The sequence below is a fragment of the Nyctereutes procyonoides genome, unplaced genomic scaffold (assembly GCF_905146905.1).
Source record: "Nyctereutes procyonoides isolate TBG_1078 unplaced genomic scaffold, NYPRO_anot_genome, whole genome shotgun sequence".
NCBI classification, from domain to species: domain Eukaryota; kingdom Metazoa; phylum Chordata; class Mammalia; order Carnivora; family Canidae; genus Nyctereutes; species Nyctereutes procyonoides.
Window position 1 is genome coordinate 277,339 of NW_026575098.1, and position 17,992 is coordinate 295,330.

Genomic DNA, 17,992 nt, shown 5'->3' on the forward strand with positions numbered 1-17,992 from the left:
AAAGTACTCTCCTCTCTTCCGAACTGTCAGTGTTTGCATTCAGGGTTATATTATAGACACTCATGTCAAGGATGCTGTGTTTGTTATATCCGTTCATTGCACATCGAATGTTTTAAGACTTGGGACACTCATCATATTTTGTAGTTTGAAGCCACTACACTTCTATGCTTACCTCTTCTTCAGATGCTCAACCTTAGAATCGGTCAACTACTACAGTGGGAGTTTGGCCAAGGGTGAAAAAGCACACAGTGTCAGGAAGTCTGATTTGAATTTGAGCTTTACCGCCCATCCAATGTATGACATGGGCCAGTGTAGCCACCTTCTTGGATGTAGTTTCCACCCTCGCTACACAGTCCAGTAGGGCCTTCCAGAATTGTGTGACTTTTAGTGAGAAAAATCCTAATTGAAAGCATCTTGCTCAGCTTCTAATGCACAGACTCTCCCCAGAATATTAGTGGACTTGGAATTTGAGGTCAGAACGAGGAATGAACATTCATGGACTTAACTCCATGTTGGACCACAAAAATAATACCCACGATTTCTATAGTGAGTGAAATTAATTCATTTTTTTTTTAAATTTTTATTTATTTATGATAGTCCCAGAGAGAGAGAGAGAGGCAGAGACACAGGCAGAGGGAGAAGCAGGCTCCATGCACCGGGAGCCCGATGTGGGATTCGATCCCGGGTCTCCAGGATCGCGCCCTGGGGCCAAAGGCAGGCGCCAAACCGCTGCGCCACCCAGGGATCCCTCATTATTTTTTTTATTTGGTTCATCTTTGTCATTTTCTTTACAGTTTGAATATATTAGACATGACAAATTTTATGACATGCGTGGTTGTCTATATTCTTTCTGCACGAGGAGAATCTTTACCTTACGATGTTATTTAATATGTAAATGAGTTTTATTATCAAGCACATAGTTTTTAACTGAGAAACAACTCAACTCTACGAAGTGCGTGCTTAAGGGGCATATCCGTGAATACTTGAGCATCTCTAACGTGTGATGCCACACGACTGAGTGCCCCGGGAGATCTCCCGGGAGATCTATTTCTTCTCGCACATGTGTTTATTTTATAACATGGCTTCATTTGGAAACATGCAGAATAGCATGCTAGCAGCAGTCGTTAGCAGCTCCCCAATATCTATTTTCTCTTTAGTAACGGAACTCTTATTCTTACCATTGCATATCGGTACCTAGGAAAAGACTGCTAGAGGTCCTCACCTTCCTTGCAACTAGGTATGATCATGGTTGCAGCGAGTTGTGTGGTAACTGATGTAGGGAAGATATTGTGGTTTGGAGCCAATGGCCAAGTAAGACTTCTTGAGATGGCTTTGGTACAAAGGGGTGTTTTTATTAAGGACGGGGACAGGACCTGAGGGCAGAAAGAGGTGCATTGGTGTCACGAGGAGTGGCTCATTATGTGCTTTCAAGTTGGGTAGGATGAGGGGTAACATAAGTCTCTAAGGGATTTTCGAAGCAAGGCTTCCAGGACCTTGAGGGGGCTCCCCATTGTTGGGAAAAGGTTGTTCATTACTGTCTAGCAAAACCGTAGTCATGAGATTCTTCAGATGGATATCGGTGGGCCATGTGTTTGGGGGATGATTGCCAACACGTATCTTGGGGAGTAGAGATAAAGGAAGTTTCCAAAGGAATTTTTACATGTTCAAGTAAGACTCACAAGATCTTGGCGGGGGTGGGGGGGTGCTAAGATCTCCTTTTGCCCTTGGCAAGGTATTAACATTGAGGCAGCTGAGTTCCTAGAGGAATGTCACTCTGCCTGTTTTAAGGACTCGTCATGGGCTGTAGGTAGTAGGGAAATTTAATAATTTTTCTTCTGCCTTTGTTTCCTACATCAGTAAGGTCTAAGGAGTCTTCTACAAGAGACTGGCTGTATCTTCTCTCTTTCTTCCATCTGACTGCCTGGAATGCAAATACAGATGGCTGGAGCTCTAGCAGTTATATTGGAACATGAGGATGAGGATTACCCAGAGTAGGGAGGGCAGAGACCTCCAAGGTACCTGAGTTTCTGAGATTTCAAAAGTCTTTGTAAAATCTGTATTGTCTTCCTCCAGACTTATTTTGTGTGAGATGACAAATAACTCATATCTTGTTGTAGTTACTATTATTTTCTTTTCTGCCATAGGTGGTAAAATCCAATTCTACCTAGTATAGATATCAACAAATGTTAATTCACTTGCAGCAAAAGTGAAACATCATTGTATTTAAAAAGCAGGAGCATATTGATGCTGTAGCAAGGATCAGGAAATTGTGTTTAAATATGTACCTTGACATTGTCTTTAAATATATCATCATATCATTCATACCACTAACTAATTATAAGTAAGTGTGTGTGAGTGTGTGTATATAATGACTATGATACAAAAAACTTTTCCAGAACACTGTTTTAAGTAACTTGAAGTTCCAGTGTTGCACCTCTTCTTGGGCAGAACTGGCCAGCTAGTCAGAGATCTTGTGTCCATGAAGCAAGAATAAATATTATCCAGGTACAATTCTTTAGCATAAATCAATTTTATCACAGAAAGAGTTAAGGCATTCTGTCAAAAGTGTGTGGGTTATTATACTTTGAAAGAAAAGTTATATTTTCTACTTCATTTGCATTTTGTTCGTTGACTACAACAACACTTGGCAGGTGGTACTAATTCATTAATTGCTACCAATGAATACTGCTATTTTTGTGAATAAAACAACTATTTAACAATCACAGAGGGTGTCTTCTATGAATTATACAGTATAGTTGTGCCTCTGAAAAAAAACACACTGATCATATCATAATTTTAAATATTTGTTATCTATGAGTTTTCACAACCAGGCAGTGTGGCAAGAGGTTAGAGCCATATGTGGAATACGAAAAAATACATGTTTAATAATGCCCAGAAATTTCTCTTTTGCCTTCTTATTAGGAATAATATATTCAAATATGAAGTACAAATTACTTGTAAAATATTAAAATAACCAACAACTTTGTAACTGACTCAAAGTGTAAGCATTAGTCTCCTAAAATAGTAAGCCACTCTTCTTTAAATTTCAGAAAACTTCACCATAAGACTTAAAAGTCACAAAAGTAAACACTAGAAGAAGGAAGAGAATTCATGTTTCTTCATTTCCAAACTAGTGCTCCCTTTTATATGCCATACGTTTTTTTGTTTTTTTAAATTCACTTATATTTTAATGGAGAAAAACTAGGCAATGAAGTTAAATTGACATTAACTTGAGAATATTTTTCAATGACAGTGGACACTTCGAAGATCATTTGTTTTTGTTTTTAAGATACTATTTATCTATTTATTTGACAGAGAGAACACTAGTATGCAGAGTGGCCGGCAGAGGGAGAGGGAGAAGCAGGCTCTCCACTGAGTAGAGAGCCCCATATGGGGCTCAGTCCCACAACCCTAGGATCATGACCTGAGCTGAAGGCAGATGCTTAATTGACTGAGCCACCCAGGTGCCCCTTAGAAGACCACTTGTGCATTTTGCATATGTTAAATTTTTTCTTAATCTGTATGAGTAAATCCATCTTCTGGTAGTTCAAATACTGTGTATGAATCATATACAAAAAGGGAAAGTGATTATTTTTATTCTCCATACTTTTCCCTGCAGTTAAATGGTCAGTCTGCAAGGATCATTCTATATATTTTATAAAGCTCTTCTCTTTTAGAAATGTATTGGCTTTTTGGGGCACCTGTGTGGCACGGTTGGTTAAATGCTCAACTCTTAGTTTTGGCTTAGATCCTGATCTCAGAGTCCTGAGATGGAGCCCCATGTCACTCACTGCTCCTTTCAGAGTCTGCCTCAGATTCTCTCTCCCTCTCCCTCTGACCCTTCTGCTCAAGCTCTCTCTCTCACAAATAAATAAATCTTAAAAAAAAAAAGAAAGAAATGTATTGCTTCTAAAGTTTATCTTAGGTGAGTAGTTCTTTTTTTTTTATTTTTTATAAATTAATTTTTATTGGTGTTCAATTTACCAACATACAGAATAACACCCAGTGCTCATCCCGTCAAGTGTACCCCTCAGTGCCCGTCACCCATTCACCCCCACCCCCCTCCCTCCTCCCCCTCCACCACCCCTAGTTCATTTCCCAGAGTTAGAAGTCTTTATGTTCTGTCTCCCTTTCTGATATTTCTCACACATTTCTTCTCCCTTCCCTTATATTCCCTTTCACTATTATTCATATTCCCCAAATGAATGAGAACATACACTGTTTGTCCTTCTCCGTTGTTTTTTTTTAATAAATTAATTTTTATTGGTGTTCAGTTTACCAACATACAGAATAACACCCAGTGCTCATCCCGTCAAGTGTCCCCCTCAGTGCCCGTCACCCATTCACCCCCACCCCCCGCCCTCCTCCCCCTCCACCACCCCTAGTTCATTTCCCAGAGTTAGAAGTCTTTATGTTCTGTGTCCCTTTCTGATATTTCCCACACATTTCTTCTCCCTTCCCTTATATTCCATTTCACTATTATTCATATTCCCCAAATGAATGAGAACATACACTGTTTGTCCTTCTCCGATTGACTTACTTCACTCAGCATAATACCCTCCAGTTCCATCCACGTTGAAGCAAATGGTGGGTATTTGTCGTTTCTAATGGCTGAGTAATATTCCATTGTATACATAAACCACATCTTCTTTATCCATTCATCTTTCGATGGGCACCGAGGCTCCTTCCACAGTTTGGCTATTGTGGACATGGCTGCTAGAAACATCGGGGTGCAGGTGTCCCGGCGTTTCATTGCATCTGAATCTTTGGGGTAAATCCCTAACAGTGCAATTGCTGGGTCGTAGGGCAGGTCTATTTTTAACTCTTTGAGGAAGCTCCACACAGTTTTCCAGAGTGGCTGCACCAGTTCACATTCCCACCAACAGTGTAAGAGGGTTCCCTTTTCTCCGCATCCTCTCCAACATTTGTTGTTTCCTGCCTTGTTAATTTTCCCCATTCTCACTGGTGTGAGGTGGTATCTCATTGTGGTTTTGATTTGTATTTCCCTGATGGCAAGTGATGCAGAGCATTTTCTCATGTGCATGTTGGCCATGTCTATGTCTTCCTCTGTGAGATTTCTCTTCATGTCTTTTGCCCATTTCATGATTGGATTGTTTGTTTCTTTGCTGTTGAGTTTAAGAAGTTCTTTATAGATTTTGGAAACTAGCCCTTTTTCTGATATGTCATTTGCAAATATCTTCTCCCATTCTGTAGGTTGTCTTTGAGTTTTGTTGACTGTATCCTTTGCTGTGCAAAAGCTTCTTATCTTGATGAAGTCCCAATAGTTCATTTTTGCTTTTGTTTCTTTTGCTTTCGTGGATGTATCTTGCAAGAAGTTACTGTGGCCAAGTTCAAAAAGGGTGTTGCCTGTGTTCTCCTCTAGGATTTTGATGGAATCTTGTCTCACATTTAGATCTTTCATCCATTTTGAGTTTATCTTTGTGTATGGTGCAAGAGAGTGGTCTAGTTTCATTCTTCTGCATGTGGATGTCCAATTTTCCCAGCACCATTTATTGAAGAGACTGTCTTTCTTCCAGTGGATCGTCTTTCCTCCTTTATCGAATATTAGTTGACCATAAAGTTCAGGGTCCACTTCTGGGTTCTCTATTCTGTTCCATTGATCTATGTGTCTGTTTTTGTGCCAGTACCACACTGTCTTGATGACCACAGCTGTGTAGTACAACCTGAAATCTGGCATTGTGATGCCCCCAGATATGGTTTTCTTTTTTAAAATTCCCCTGGCTATTCGGGGTCTTTTCTGATTCCACACAAATCTTAAAATAATTTGTTCTAAGTCTCTGAAGAAAGTCCATGGTATTTTGATAGGGATTGCATTAAACGTGTAAATTGCCCTGGGTAACATTGACATTTTCACAATATTAATTCTGCCAATCCATGAGCATGGAATATTTTTCCATCTCTTTGTGTCTTCCTCAATTTCTTTCAGAAGTGTTCTATAGTTTTTAGGGTATAGATCCTTTACCTCTTTGGTTAGGTTTATTCCTAGGTATCTTATGTTTTGGGTGCAATTGTAAATGGGATTGACTCCTTAATTTCTCTTTCTTCAGTCTCATTGTTAGTGTATAGAAATGCCATTGATTTCTGGGCATTGATTTTGTATCCTGCCATGCTACCAAAATGCTGTATGAGTTCTAGCAATCTTGGGGTGGAGGCTTTTGGGTTTTCTATGTAGAGTATCATGTCATCGGCGAAGAGGGAGAGTTTGACTTCTTCTTTGCCAATTTGAATGCCTTTAATGTCTTTTTGTTGTCTGATTGCTGAGGCTAGGACTTCCAATACTATGTTGAATAGCAGTGGTGAGAGTGGACATCCCTGTCTTGTTCCTGATCTTAGGGGAAAGGCTCCCAGTGCTTCCCCATTGAGAATGATATTTGCTGTGGGCTTTTCGTAGATGGCTTTTCAGATGTCGAGGAAAGTTCCCTCTATCCCTACACTCTGAAGAGTTTTGATCAGGAATGGATGCTGTATTTTGTCAAATGCTTTCTCTGCATCTAATGAGAGGATCATATGGTTCTTGGTTTTTCTCTTGCTGATATGATGAATCACATTGATTGTTTTACGAGTGTTGAACCAGCCTTGTGTCCCGGGGATAAATCCTACTTGGTCATGGTGAATAATTTTCTTAATGTGTTGTTGGATCCTATTGGCTAGTATCTTGTTGAGAATTTTTGCATCCATGTTCATCAGGGATATTGGTCTGTAATTCTCCTTTTTGGTGGGGTCTTTGTCTGGTTTTGGAATTAAGGTGATGCTGGCCTCATAGAATGAATTTGGAAGTACTCCATCTCTTTCTATCTTTCCAAACAGCTTTAGTAGAATAGGTATGATTTCTTCTTTAAACGTTTGATAGAATTCCCCTGGGAAGCCATCTGGCCCTGGACTCTTGTGTCTTGGGAGGTTTTTGATGACTTCTTCAATTTCCTCCCTGGTTATTGGCCTGTTCAGGTTTTCTATTTCTTCCTGCTCCAGTTTTGGTAGTTTGTGGCTTTCCAGGAATGCGTCCATTTCTTCTAGATTGCCTAATTTATTGGCGTAGAGCTGTTCATAATATGTTTTTAAAATCGTTTGTATTTCCTTGGTGTTGGTAGTGATCTCTCCTTTCTCATTCATGATTTTATTAATTTGAGTCTTCTCTCTCTTCTTTTTAATAAGGTTGGCTAATGGTTTATCTATCTTATTATTCTTTCAAAGAACCAACTCCTGGTTCTATTGATCTGTTCCACAGTTCTTCTGGTCTCAATTTCGTTGAGTTCTGCTCGAATTTTAATTAACTCTCTTCTTCTGCTGGGCGTCGGGTCGATTTGCTGCTTCTTCTCTAGCTCCTTTATGTGTAAGGTTAGCTTTTGTATTTGAGTTCTTTCCAGTTTTTGAATGGATGCTTGTATTGCGATGTATTTCCCCCTCAGGACTGCTTTTGCTGCATCCCAAAGATTTTGAACGGTTGTATCTTCATTCTCATTAGTTTCCATGAATCTTTTTAATTCTTCCTTAATTTCCTGGTTGACCCTTTTATCTTTTAGCAGGATGGTCCTTAACCTCCACGTGTTTGAGGTCCTTCCAAACTTCTTCTTGTGATTGAGTTCTAATTTCAAGGCATTATGGTCTGAGAATATGCAGGGGACGATCCCTATCTTTTGGTATCGGTTCAGACCCGATTTGTGACCCAGTATGTGGTCTATTCTGGAGAAAGTTCCATGTGCACTTGAGAAGAATGTGTATTCAGTTGAGTTTGGATGTAAAGTTCTGTAGATATCTGTGAAATCTATCTGGTCCAGTGTATCATTTAAAGCTCTCGTTTCTTTGGAGATGTTGTGCTTAGAAGACCTATCGAGGGTAGAAAGAGCTAGATTGAAGTCACCAAGTATAAGTGTATTATTATCTAAGTATTTCTTCACTTTGGTTAATAATTCGTTTAAGTATTTGGCAGCTCCCACATTCGGGGCATATATATTGAGGATTGTTAAGTCCTCTTGCTGGATAGATCCTTTAAGTATGATATAGTGTCCCTCTTCGTCTCTCACTACAGTCTTCGGGGTAAATTTTAGTTTATCTGATATAAGGATGGCTACCCCTGCTTTCTTTTGAGAACCATTTGAATGGTAAATGGTTCTCCAACCTTTTATTTTCAGGTTGTAGGTGTCCTTCTGTCTAAAATGAGTCTCTTGTAGACAGCAAATAGGTGGGTCCTGCTTTTTTATCCAGTCTGAAACCCTGCGCCTTTTGATGGGGTCATTAAGCCCGTTCACGTTCAGAGTTACTATTGACAGATATGAGTTTAGTGTCATCATGATATCTATTTAGTCCTTGTTTTTGTGGATTGTTCCACTGGACTTCTTCTTAAAGGGGAATTTTAAGAGTCCCCCTTAAAATTTCCTGCAGAGCTGGTTTGGAGGTCACATATTCTTTCAGTTCCTGCCTGTCTTGGAAGCTCTTTATCTCTCCTTCCATTTTGAATGAGAGCCTTGCTGGATAAAGTATTCTTGGTTGCATGTTCTTCTCATTTAGGACCCTGAATATATCCTGCCAGCCCTTTCTGGCCTGCCACGTCTCTGTGGAGAGGTCTGCTGTTACCCTAATATTCCTCCCCATGAAAGTCAGGGACTTCTTGTCTCTTGCTGCTTTAAGGATCTTCTCTTTATCTTTGGAATTTGCAAGCTTCACTATTAAATGTCGAGGTGTTGAACGGTTTTTATTGATTTTAGGGGGGGATCTCTCTATTTCCTGGATCTGAATGGCTGTTTCCCTTCCCAGATTGGGAAAGTTTTCAGCTAGGATTTGTTCAAATACATATTCTGGCCCTCTGTCCCTTTCGGCGCCCTCGGGAACCCCAATTAAACGTAGGTTTTTCTTCCTTAGGCTGTCATTTATTTCCCTTAATCTGTCTTCATGGTCTTTTAATTGTCTGTCTCTTTTTTCCTCAGTTTCCCTCTTTGCCATTAACTTGTCTTCTATGTCACTCACTCGTTCTTCCACCTCGTTAACCCTCGTCGTTGGGACTTCTAGTTTGGATTGAATCTCATTCAATTGATTTTTAATTTCTGCCTGATTGGATCTAAATTCTGCAGTCATGAAGTCTCGTGAGTCCTTAATGCTTTTTTCTAGAGCCACCAGTAGCTGTATAATAGTGCTTCTGAATTGGCTTTCTGACATTGAATTGTAATCCAGATTTTGTAACTCTGTGGGAGAGAGGGCTGTTTCTGATTCTTTCTTTTGAGGTGAGGTTTTCCTTCTAGTCATTTTGCTCAGTGCAGAGTGGCCAAAACAAGTTGTATTGGGAAAAGGAGAGAAAGAGAGAGAAGGAAAGAAAAGAGAAAGAGAAAAAAGAAAAAGAAGGAAAAAAGGGAAAAAAGAGAAGAAAAAGAGAAAGAAAAAGAAAGAAAGGTGAAAAAAAGGGGGGTGGGGGAAGCAATCAGAAATCAAAAAGAAAAGAAAAAAGAAAAAAAAACAAAAACCACGGGGGAGTATCTTCTGATTCTGTAGACTTTAAGCCCCTTGACTTCCCCTGGAACTGGTCCGTCCAGCTGGTCTTCTGGGGGAGGGGCCTGCTGTGCTGATTTTCAGGTGTTAGCACTTGGGGGAGCTGCTCTGCCCCTGCCTGCTGCAGGGCTCAGCGGGGGTTGTTTACCCCGTGAGGCCCCAGGAGGAACAGCCGCAGTTGCTATGGCAACTCTGGAAGCCTGGATTCAGCCTCCGCAGGAACTACGGGGCTCTCCGTCTGCAGGGCCTGGAGGCTCCGGGCGGGGCCGCTGATGTGCTCAGCTCGGGGCAGGAGCGTCCTTGCTGTCCTGGGCCCTCCCGGCCCCTGCCTGTCCCGGGGGAGGCCGGATCCTGGGCTGTGTCCCGGCGCCCTGTGCTCCGGGGCCTGCGCTGTGGGATTCGCGCTCCCGCCCCGCAGCCCCCTCCGCGGAGCCGCCGCCCGAGCCCCTCCGAGCTGCTCCGGCCCCGCCGTGCGCGCTGCAGCCCTTAGGGAGCTCGGCGCACTCTCCCGGGGCGCAGGTGTCTGTTAGTGTCCCCGGGAGCCCGAGGGCATCCCCGCCCTCCTGGGTCCTGCCCCAGCTCCCTGCGAGCCCCTTTCCGCCCGGGAAGGTTGGTGCAGCTCCTGCTCCTCCGGGACGGGGCTCTCCTGTCCTGGGGACACTCGCCCCGGCCTCAGCCCGGCTCCTCGCGGGCCCCTCCCCCTCGGAGGCCTTTTGTTTCTTTATTTCTTTTTCCCCGTCTTCCTACCTTGATAGAAGCGCGAACTCTTCTCACTGGAGCGTTCCAGCTGGTCTCTCTTTAAATCTCAGGCCGAATTCGTAGATTTTCAGGATGATTTGAAGGTTATCTAGGTAATTTGGTGGGGACAGGTGATTTGGGGACCCTGCTCTTCCGCCATCTTGCCCCTCCTCCTCTTTATTTTTTTTAAGATTTATTTACTTATTTGAGAGAGAGAGATCAATGAGAGAAAGTTATATGATCTCACTTATATGAGGAATTTAAGAAAGAAAACATAGAAGCATAGGGGAAGGGAGGGAAATATAAAACAAGATGAAATTTTATGAGACAAACCACAAGAGACAATCATAGAAAATTTAATTGAGGGTTGCTGAAGGGGAGGGGGAAGGAGGGATGGGATAACTGGGGTAACAGGCATTAAGGAGGGCACTTTTTTGATGTGATGAGCACTGGGTGTTATATGCAGCTGATGAATCACTGAACACTTTCTCTCTCTGAAACTGCATTAGGTGTTATTTAATTGAATTTAAATTTTATAAATAAATAAATAAATAAATAAATAAATAAATAAATACATGCATTCTACCTTTTACCAGGAATGCTGATCTAACTAAAACAGAAAATAACCAAATTAGAAGGATAAGGAGATTTGAAATTTGTGAATGTGTGGTAGAGGAGTATGATAAAGCTAAATCTCTGTTGAAAGTCATTAATAATGCCCAATACCAAAAACAGGAATTGAAGGAAGGAAGGAAGAGAGAGAAGGAGACAAATATATAACATCAAGAAATATCATTATAAACATGCTATTTTGAAATATGGAGATAAACACACACACACATACACAGAAAATCCGCCAAAAAAATTTAAGGTGGGTGCTCCTCAGAAATAAAATGGAGAGCGCAGCTGAAGACAGTCTTCACAAATCCACAATTGTGGGCTACTTTACAGAATATGCACATATAACTTTTTAAAAATAGAAAATAGGAAATATTCAGAAAATAGGAAGTATTCAGGAAACAAAAATGAACATGTTTCATGCTTAGGTTAGGAGAGGTGGGGTTTTTAGGGAGAATATGAAAGGTTTGAGGAGATTCAAAATGTGGAAAGGAACAATATAATTACAAAAACGTTGCCAGATTTCATACAGAAAATCATCAGAACCATGGGATGCCTGGGTGGCTCAGCAGTTGAGTGCCTGCTCTTCCGCCCAGGGCGTGATCCTGGATTTCCTGCATGGAGCTGCTTCTTCCTCTGCCTATGTCTCTGCTCTGTCTCTCTCTCTCTCTCTCTATATATCTCATGAATAGATAAATAAAATATAATTAAAAAAAAAAATTTCAAGAACCAAGTTAGATTTATTTTTTTATTTTTATTTTTAGATTTTATTTATTTATTCATGAGACACAGAGAGAGAGAGAGAGAGAGAGAGAGAGAGAGAGAGAGAGAGAGGCTCCAGAGAAGCAGGCTCCATGCAGGAGCCCAATGTGGGACTCCAATCCTGGTACTCTGGATCACTCCCTGAGCCAAAGGCAGACGCTCAACTGCTGAGCCACCCAGGCGTCCCCCAAGTTAGATTTAAAATCACAAATAATACAGTAAAAAAAAAGAGAGAGAAAGAAAGAAATTGCAGCATATATGACAGATAAAGAACACAATAATACTAATGAATAATGAATAAGAATCCAGGGGCACCTGGCTGGCTCAGTCTGAGGAATCTGCAACTCTTGATCTTAGACTCCTAGGTTCAAGCCCCACATTGGGTGTAGAGATTACCTAAATGAATAAAACAACAACAAAATCTATTAGATGAATTTCAAAGAAACGCAAAGATTTCTCATCTGAGGAAGTATGAGTAAACTAATGTGTAAAATATTTCACTTCTACAAGTTTTTAAAACCTAATTCAGATAGCTTTTAAACTATTGCATGGCAATTTTAGAATAGATAATACTAGGAAAGATGTACTGTGAGATTAGCATTTCCCATAGTTGGCAGCTGTGAATGAAATCTTTGAAATATTGTCTAACAATAGATATTAAGAGCTTTAAAATACATACATGCAAAAGACGAGATTTGAGACCAGGTAAACTCTTCAATTAGCTCTAGTACCTAACACATTACAGATTCATAGACATGAAACACTTGCTTGTTGAGTGAATTAACACTTAAGACCAACATCTCTACTTAGAGTATTACTAAAAACCAAATTCAACTGAGTACATTTTTAAAGATCTATATTGGCTTTCTTCAACGATCTATGAATGGGACGGCAACCCATCTAGTGGATAGAATGGAGCTCCCAGGACTGCACAAAATGAAGGGAGACGGGAGCATCAAGGACATTACACCAGGTAAAAAGCTCATTGGAAAAAAAATAATAATAAATAAATAAATAAATAAATAAATAAATAAATAAATAAGCTCATTGGTTATTGCAAGGTCACTTTCCTTTAGGGATATTGGGATTCCATCAGGCCGACTACCTAACTAGTGTTGATCAGGCGATTCCTGATTGATTGGTTTAAGATATCATCTCTGGGAGAGCTGAGACTATAATTAAATCTCAGTTTGATGAAGTGTGTCTTAACCTAAGTGAGTCGTCTTGGGCATGTTACCTTGGTTCTAATGCTATCAAAATGGGCACAGATGTCCAAGGGAATCTCAGACACATAAACATATGGTGAACCAATGCATACCATTTACATTTTCCATTTTTGAAAGTTGGAAAATATGAATTATCTTTTCTTAGTAAGAACTAATAGCTAGGATTACAAAATAGAGCTGCGGGAAGAGAGCTTAATAGGAAGAAGGAAAAGAGGAAAGAGAGAGCAGCTGGGAAGCTGTCCCAACCCATGTAAGGGCTTGAATTCTCTCAGATGTTGGGGCTCTTTTCCAGACATCAAGAACTGTTGATGTTTTCAAGGGATAGTGTTAGTTAATTAAGTAGAAGGAAAGGAGAAACCAATGTGTCAAACAATTTGCTCATACAAGTTACAGTTCCATGGATATATTATTTTTAAAGTAAATTAATGTCACAATTACAAAATATATGTGTAACTAATATCTTCTTGGATTCTGCATGATTTACTATTTTGCAAGGAGAGATGTTAATGATGTAGTATTTTAAAAAATGTTTTGAAATATAATTGACATGACATCACGTAAGGTTAATAAAAATGGTGTGTTCATTTGATTCATTTATATATCGTAATACGATTCCACTTTTTGTTTAGCTAAACACCTCTATCACATCACATAATTATTTATTTCACGAGGAAGAAATTAAAATCTAGTCCTTTAGCAACTTTCAAGTTTACAACATGGTATTGTGGTCTATAATCACTATTTTGTGATCAGAGCTCCAGAACTCATTTATGTACTAGTTGCACATCAGATTTACTCTTCTACTATCCCTAGTGCTTTGTTATTTGTTTCTTCCTGTTGTTCTCCACACTACCCTCAACAGAAGACAAAGTAGGAAACCCGGGGATCCCTGGGTGGCTCAGCGGTTTGGCGTCTGCCTTCGGCCCAGGGCCTGATCCTGGGGACCCGGGATCGAGTCCCGCATCGGGCTCCCCTGCCTGGGGCCTGCTTCTGCCTCTGCCCGGATCTCTGCCTCTCTCTGTGTGTGTCTTTCGTGAATAGATAAATCTTTATAAAAAAGAAAAGTTTCGCCTTCGGGAGCAAACATTCTGGTGGATTGAGACAACAAACCATAGGTCCAAAATATAGGGCGGGTCGTGAGTAAAGGGATTCCAAAGAGAGGTAAAGCCTGGTACGGGAGGGCGGAAGCTGCTGTTTGGGAAGATCCCTCAAACAACACGGTTTCTGCGCTGCCTGCGCTCCGTCCGCGGCTCGGGGCTGGGGTGGGCTGGGCGGGTCTCCCCCTCCACGCCTCTGCTTCTCCCCCTTTCTCCGGCCCCTGCTTCGGTCCCTCCGCCCAGTGTGCCTCTCGCCCCCGCGCAAGTGTGTCCCCTGTGCGCTGGTTCAGGTTGTCCACTGCATCCCGAGTGGAGAAGCCTGTTTCCCCGGTGTCCAAGGCCATCTGCCCTGATAAGGCCCGACACGCGTCAAGCGGGGGTAAGCAGCGGGGCTCCCGGCCCCTGCGCCCACCCGGGCCCCGAGGGCTCCGCAGCCCCGGGCGCCCGCCACACCCAACCGCTCCAGGCTTTGCCCCTTTTCTTGCCAGCACCGCCTGCGGCTGCTTTCCTTTCCGCGAATCCACCTTAGTTAGTGAAATTCCACAACGAAGAGTCAATATATTCCCCGGGTTCGAGTCCTGGGGCTGTCAATGATTGAAAGGCTTAGTGGGAAACATTTAATGACTTTACGATAGGAGAGCCGGCTAACGAGAGCGGCCTGCGGGGCGGGGTGCTGATAGGAAGAGCTCAGGATGGGGGCAAATGTCCCAACATCTGCGGTTTGAATGAAGATCCTGGAACCTAAGGTACTGCCTAACTAGTCAATTAGGCCTACCAGAAGAACGCCGGGGGTGGGTGGTTTGGGGGAGCGCCTGGGTGGCTGCATCGGCTAAAGCATCTACCTTCCTCTCATGTGATGATCCCAGGGTCCTGGGATGGAGTCCCGCATAGGGCTCCCTGCCCAGTGAAGAGTCTGCTTGTCCCTCTACCTCTGCCCCTCCCTCTGCTGTGATCTCTCTCTGTCTTAAATAAAATATTTGAAAAGAAGAGGGAAAAGAAAAAGAAAAAGAAAAAGGAGGATGGACATAATTCCCCACTCCTTTTTTTTTTCTTAAAGATTTTATTTATTTATTCATGAGTGACAGAGAGAGAGAGAGAGAGAGAGAGAGAGAGAGAGAGAGACAGAGACATAGGCAGAGGGAGAAGCCGGCTCCAAGCAGGAAGACCAATGCTGGACTCGATCCTGGGAGTCCTGGATCACATCCTGAGCCAAAGGCAGATGCTCACCCGCTGAGCCACCCAGGTATCCCAACTCCCCACTCCTTAAGTGTGGGCTGGACAGCCTCGCTTCATTTCAAAGTGTACAGTATGGAAAGTGGGGGTTGGGGGCACAATGGTGGAGAAACCTACCAAACATGATGACCTCAGCCAGGTGATCAAGGGCAACGTCAAGAGTGATAAGTCACATTGGTAGCACGTACCCTTGATCTGAAATGATGAAAATGACACTTTGTCACTGTGGTCTCCTTTCAGTAATCTGTAACCCTGATCTCATCACAAGAAAAAAAAATAAGGATGAATTCCAGTACCGCAATATCGTACAAAATACCTCACTAGGACTCCCCCAAATTGTCAAGGTAGTCGATAACAAGGCAAGTCTAAGGAATTCCCCAGCCAAGAGAAAGCTAACGAAGACAGGACTGCTACATGTAATGCGGTGTCCCGTGTGGGATTGTGGAACAGGAAAAGGACATTAGGTAAAAGCTAAATAAAGGAAATCTAAAATAAATTTTGACTTTAATAATATATTAATATTGGTTTGTTAATGTTAATAAATGTACCATTCTAAAGTAAGAAAATAATAGGGGACATGGTCATATTTGCTTCTCGATTTTCCTATAAATCTAAAGCTATTGGCAAAAAATGAAGTCTATTCCATCAAGGGCATAGCTCTTGGCAGTTTGACCTTTTATCCTTTATATACAGTCAGCAGCTTCAGCCTTTTCTACCTTTGCTTCCCTCAGGCTACCTTTACGTTTATTAGGAATTTTGTATATCTTTCTTTCTTTTTTTAAGATTTTATTTTATTTATTCAGGAGAGACACAGGCAGAGGGAGAAACAGGCACACTGCAAGGAGCCCAATGCAGGACTCAGTCCCAAGACCCTGGCTCAGGACCTGAGCCAAAGGCAGACGCTCAACCACTGAGCCACCCAGGTGACCTAAGATTTATTTTGAAGTAATCTCCACACCCAATGTGGGCTCCAACTCAGCACTCCAAGATCAAGAGTTGAATGCATTACCAACTGAGCCAGCCTGGTGCCCCTGTTTATATTAGAATTCCTAATGTTTTGTGTAGTTGCATAGATTTTGAGTGTTTTTGTCTCTCTACCCTATATTCTCCATAATGACTGCATGTGTGTTTCTGTTTGTGAGCATATGCACACACATAATTTTGCAGGACATGAGACTTTTCTGAAGTTGTATGTGGCAGGCTGAATCATGGCCCTCAAAAGGTGTCCACATTCAGTTCCCCGGAACCTGTGAATATGTTACTTTACATGGCAAAAGAGACTTTGCAGATGTCATTAAGTTAAGATTCAAGACACCAGAAGATGATCCTGGATAATCCAGGTAGGCCCAAGATAATAATAAAGTCTTTGTAATAGGGAGGTTGAGTTACATTTTCATTTTTCATTTGGGTTACAGAACAGTAGCAGATGAGAGACAAGGTCATAATGACCCCAGACTCAGCTTCCTATTATTATCTCCCCCTGGCAGGAGGAGAGAGGCCTACCCATGGGTATTGAGGAAACTGGACCTGACATTAAGTGCTTGGTGCTTGCACACCATATTGGCGTGCAAATTTTTTCATCCACATTCTAAGGGAGGTGTCTCTACCCTGTGTGCAATGAGAATACTTCCATCTATGTTCTGGATTTCAGCCCCCTCTTCCTCAGGGAAATGCCTTTTCCTCTTGCTTTCTGTCTTCAACTCTGGTTCCTTCCCATGAATATGTTTGAACAGGTCTAAGTCCCTACCTACAAAAAATACCACTTTCTTTTCTTTCTTTTTTTTTCTTTCTTTCTTTCTTTCTTTCTTTTTTCTTTCTTTTTCTTTCTTTTCCTTCCTTCCTTCCTTCCTTCCTTCCTTCCTTCCTTCCTTCCTTCCTTCCTTCCCTCCTTCCCTCTCTCTCTCTTTCTCTCTTTATTTATTTCTTGATTTTATTTTTAAGTAATCTCACACCCAACTCAGGGTTCAAACTCACAACCCCAAGATCAAGAGCTGCATGCTCCACTGACTAAGCCAGCCAGGTGCCCCCCAAATACCTCTTTCTTTCCTTCTCTCCCTCTACTTCATCTCTTATCTGCTGTTCAATGCTGATTTCTCAATATCAGCCCTTTCCTTTTCTGGTCTCTCATCCCTCAATCTGGGGCCTACCTGCTCCCTTGAAGAGCTTTGTGAAGATGCTCTGTATATATATATTTGAAGGTTTTATTTATTCATTCATGAGAGAGCACACACAGAAAGAGAGAGAGAGAGGCAGAGACACAGGCAGAGGGAGAAGCAGGCTCCATGCAGGGAGCCCAACACGGGACTCAATCCCGGGTCTCCAGGATCACACCTGGACTGAAGGCAGCGCTAAATTGCTGAGCCACCCCGGCTGCTCTGCTCTGTTCATATTTATCAAAGTCCTCTAAACACCTAGTGGACCTTGTTCAGGCCTTCTTCTCAGAAATATTTGACCCCTTTCAAAAAGTCTTTCTTAAAACATTCATTTAACTTACACAACACTACATTCTTCAGGATTTCCTTTTATCTAGAAGGATAGACACTTTTTCCTTGCATTTTGTTCTGTTAAAAGATGAACTGAAAAAAATAAGAAAAAAAGAAAAGATAAACTGAGGTAAGGCACTTGGCTGGCTTAGTCAGTAGAGCATGTGACACTTGATCTCGAGGTTATGAGTTTAAATCCCACATTGGGCATGGAGCCTACTTAAAAAGAATTAAAAAAAGAAAGATAAACTGAGACATATTGAAATTTTTTTAAGAGTTTATTTGAGCAAAGTTTATTTTAAACAGACAGCACCAAACTGGAAGTAGTTAGGAGCCC

General features: G+C 41.7%; 1 pseudogene; it reads left to right on the forward strand.

Annotated features, from left to right (window-relative positions):
* Positions 1 to 17,992, forward strand: part of LOC129514754 (growth/differentiation factor 3-like) — a 43,232-nt pseudogene that overhangs the window by 16,536 nt on the left and 8,704 nt on the right.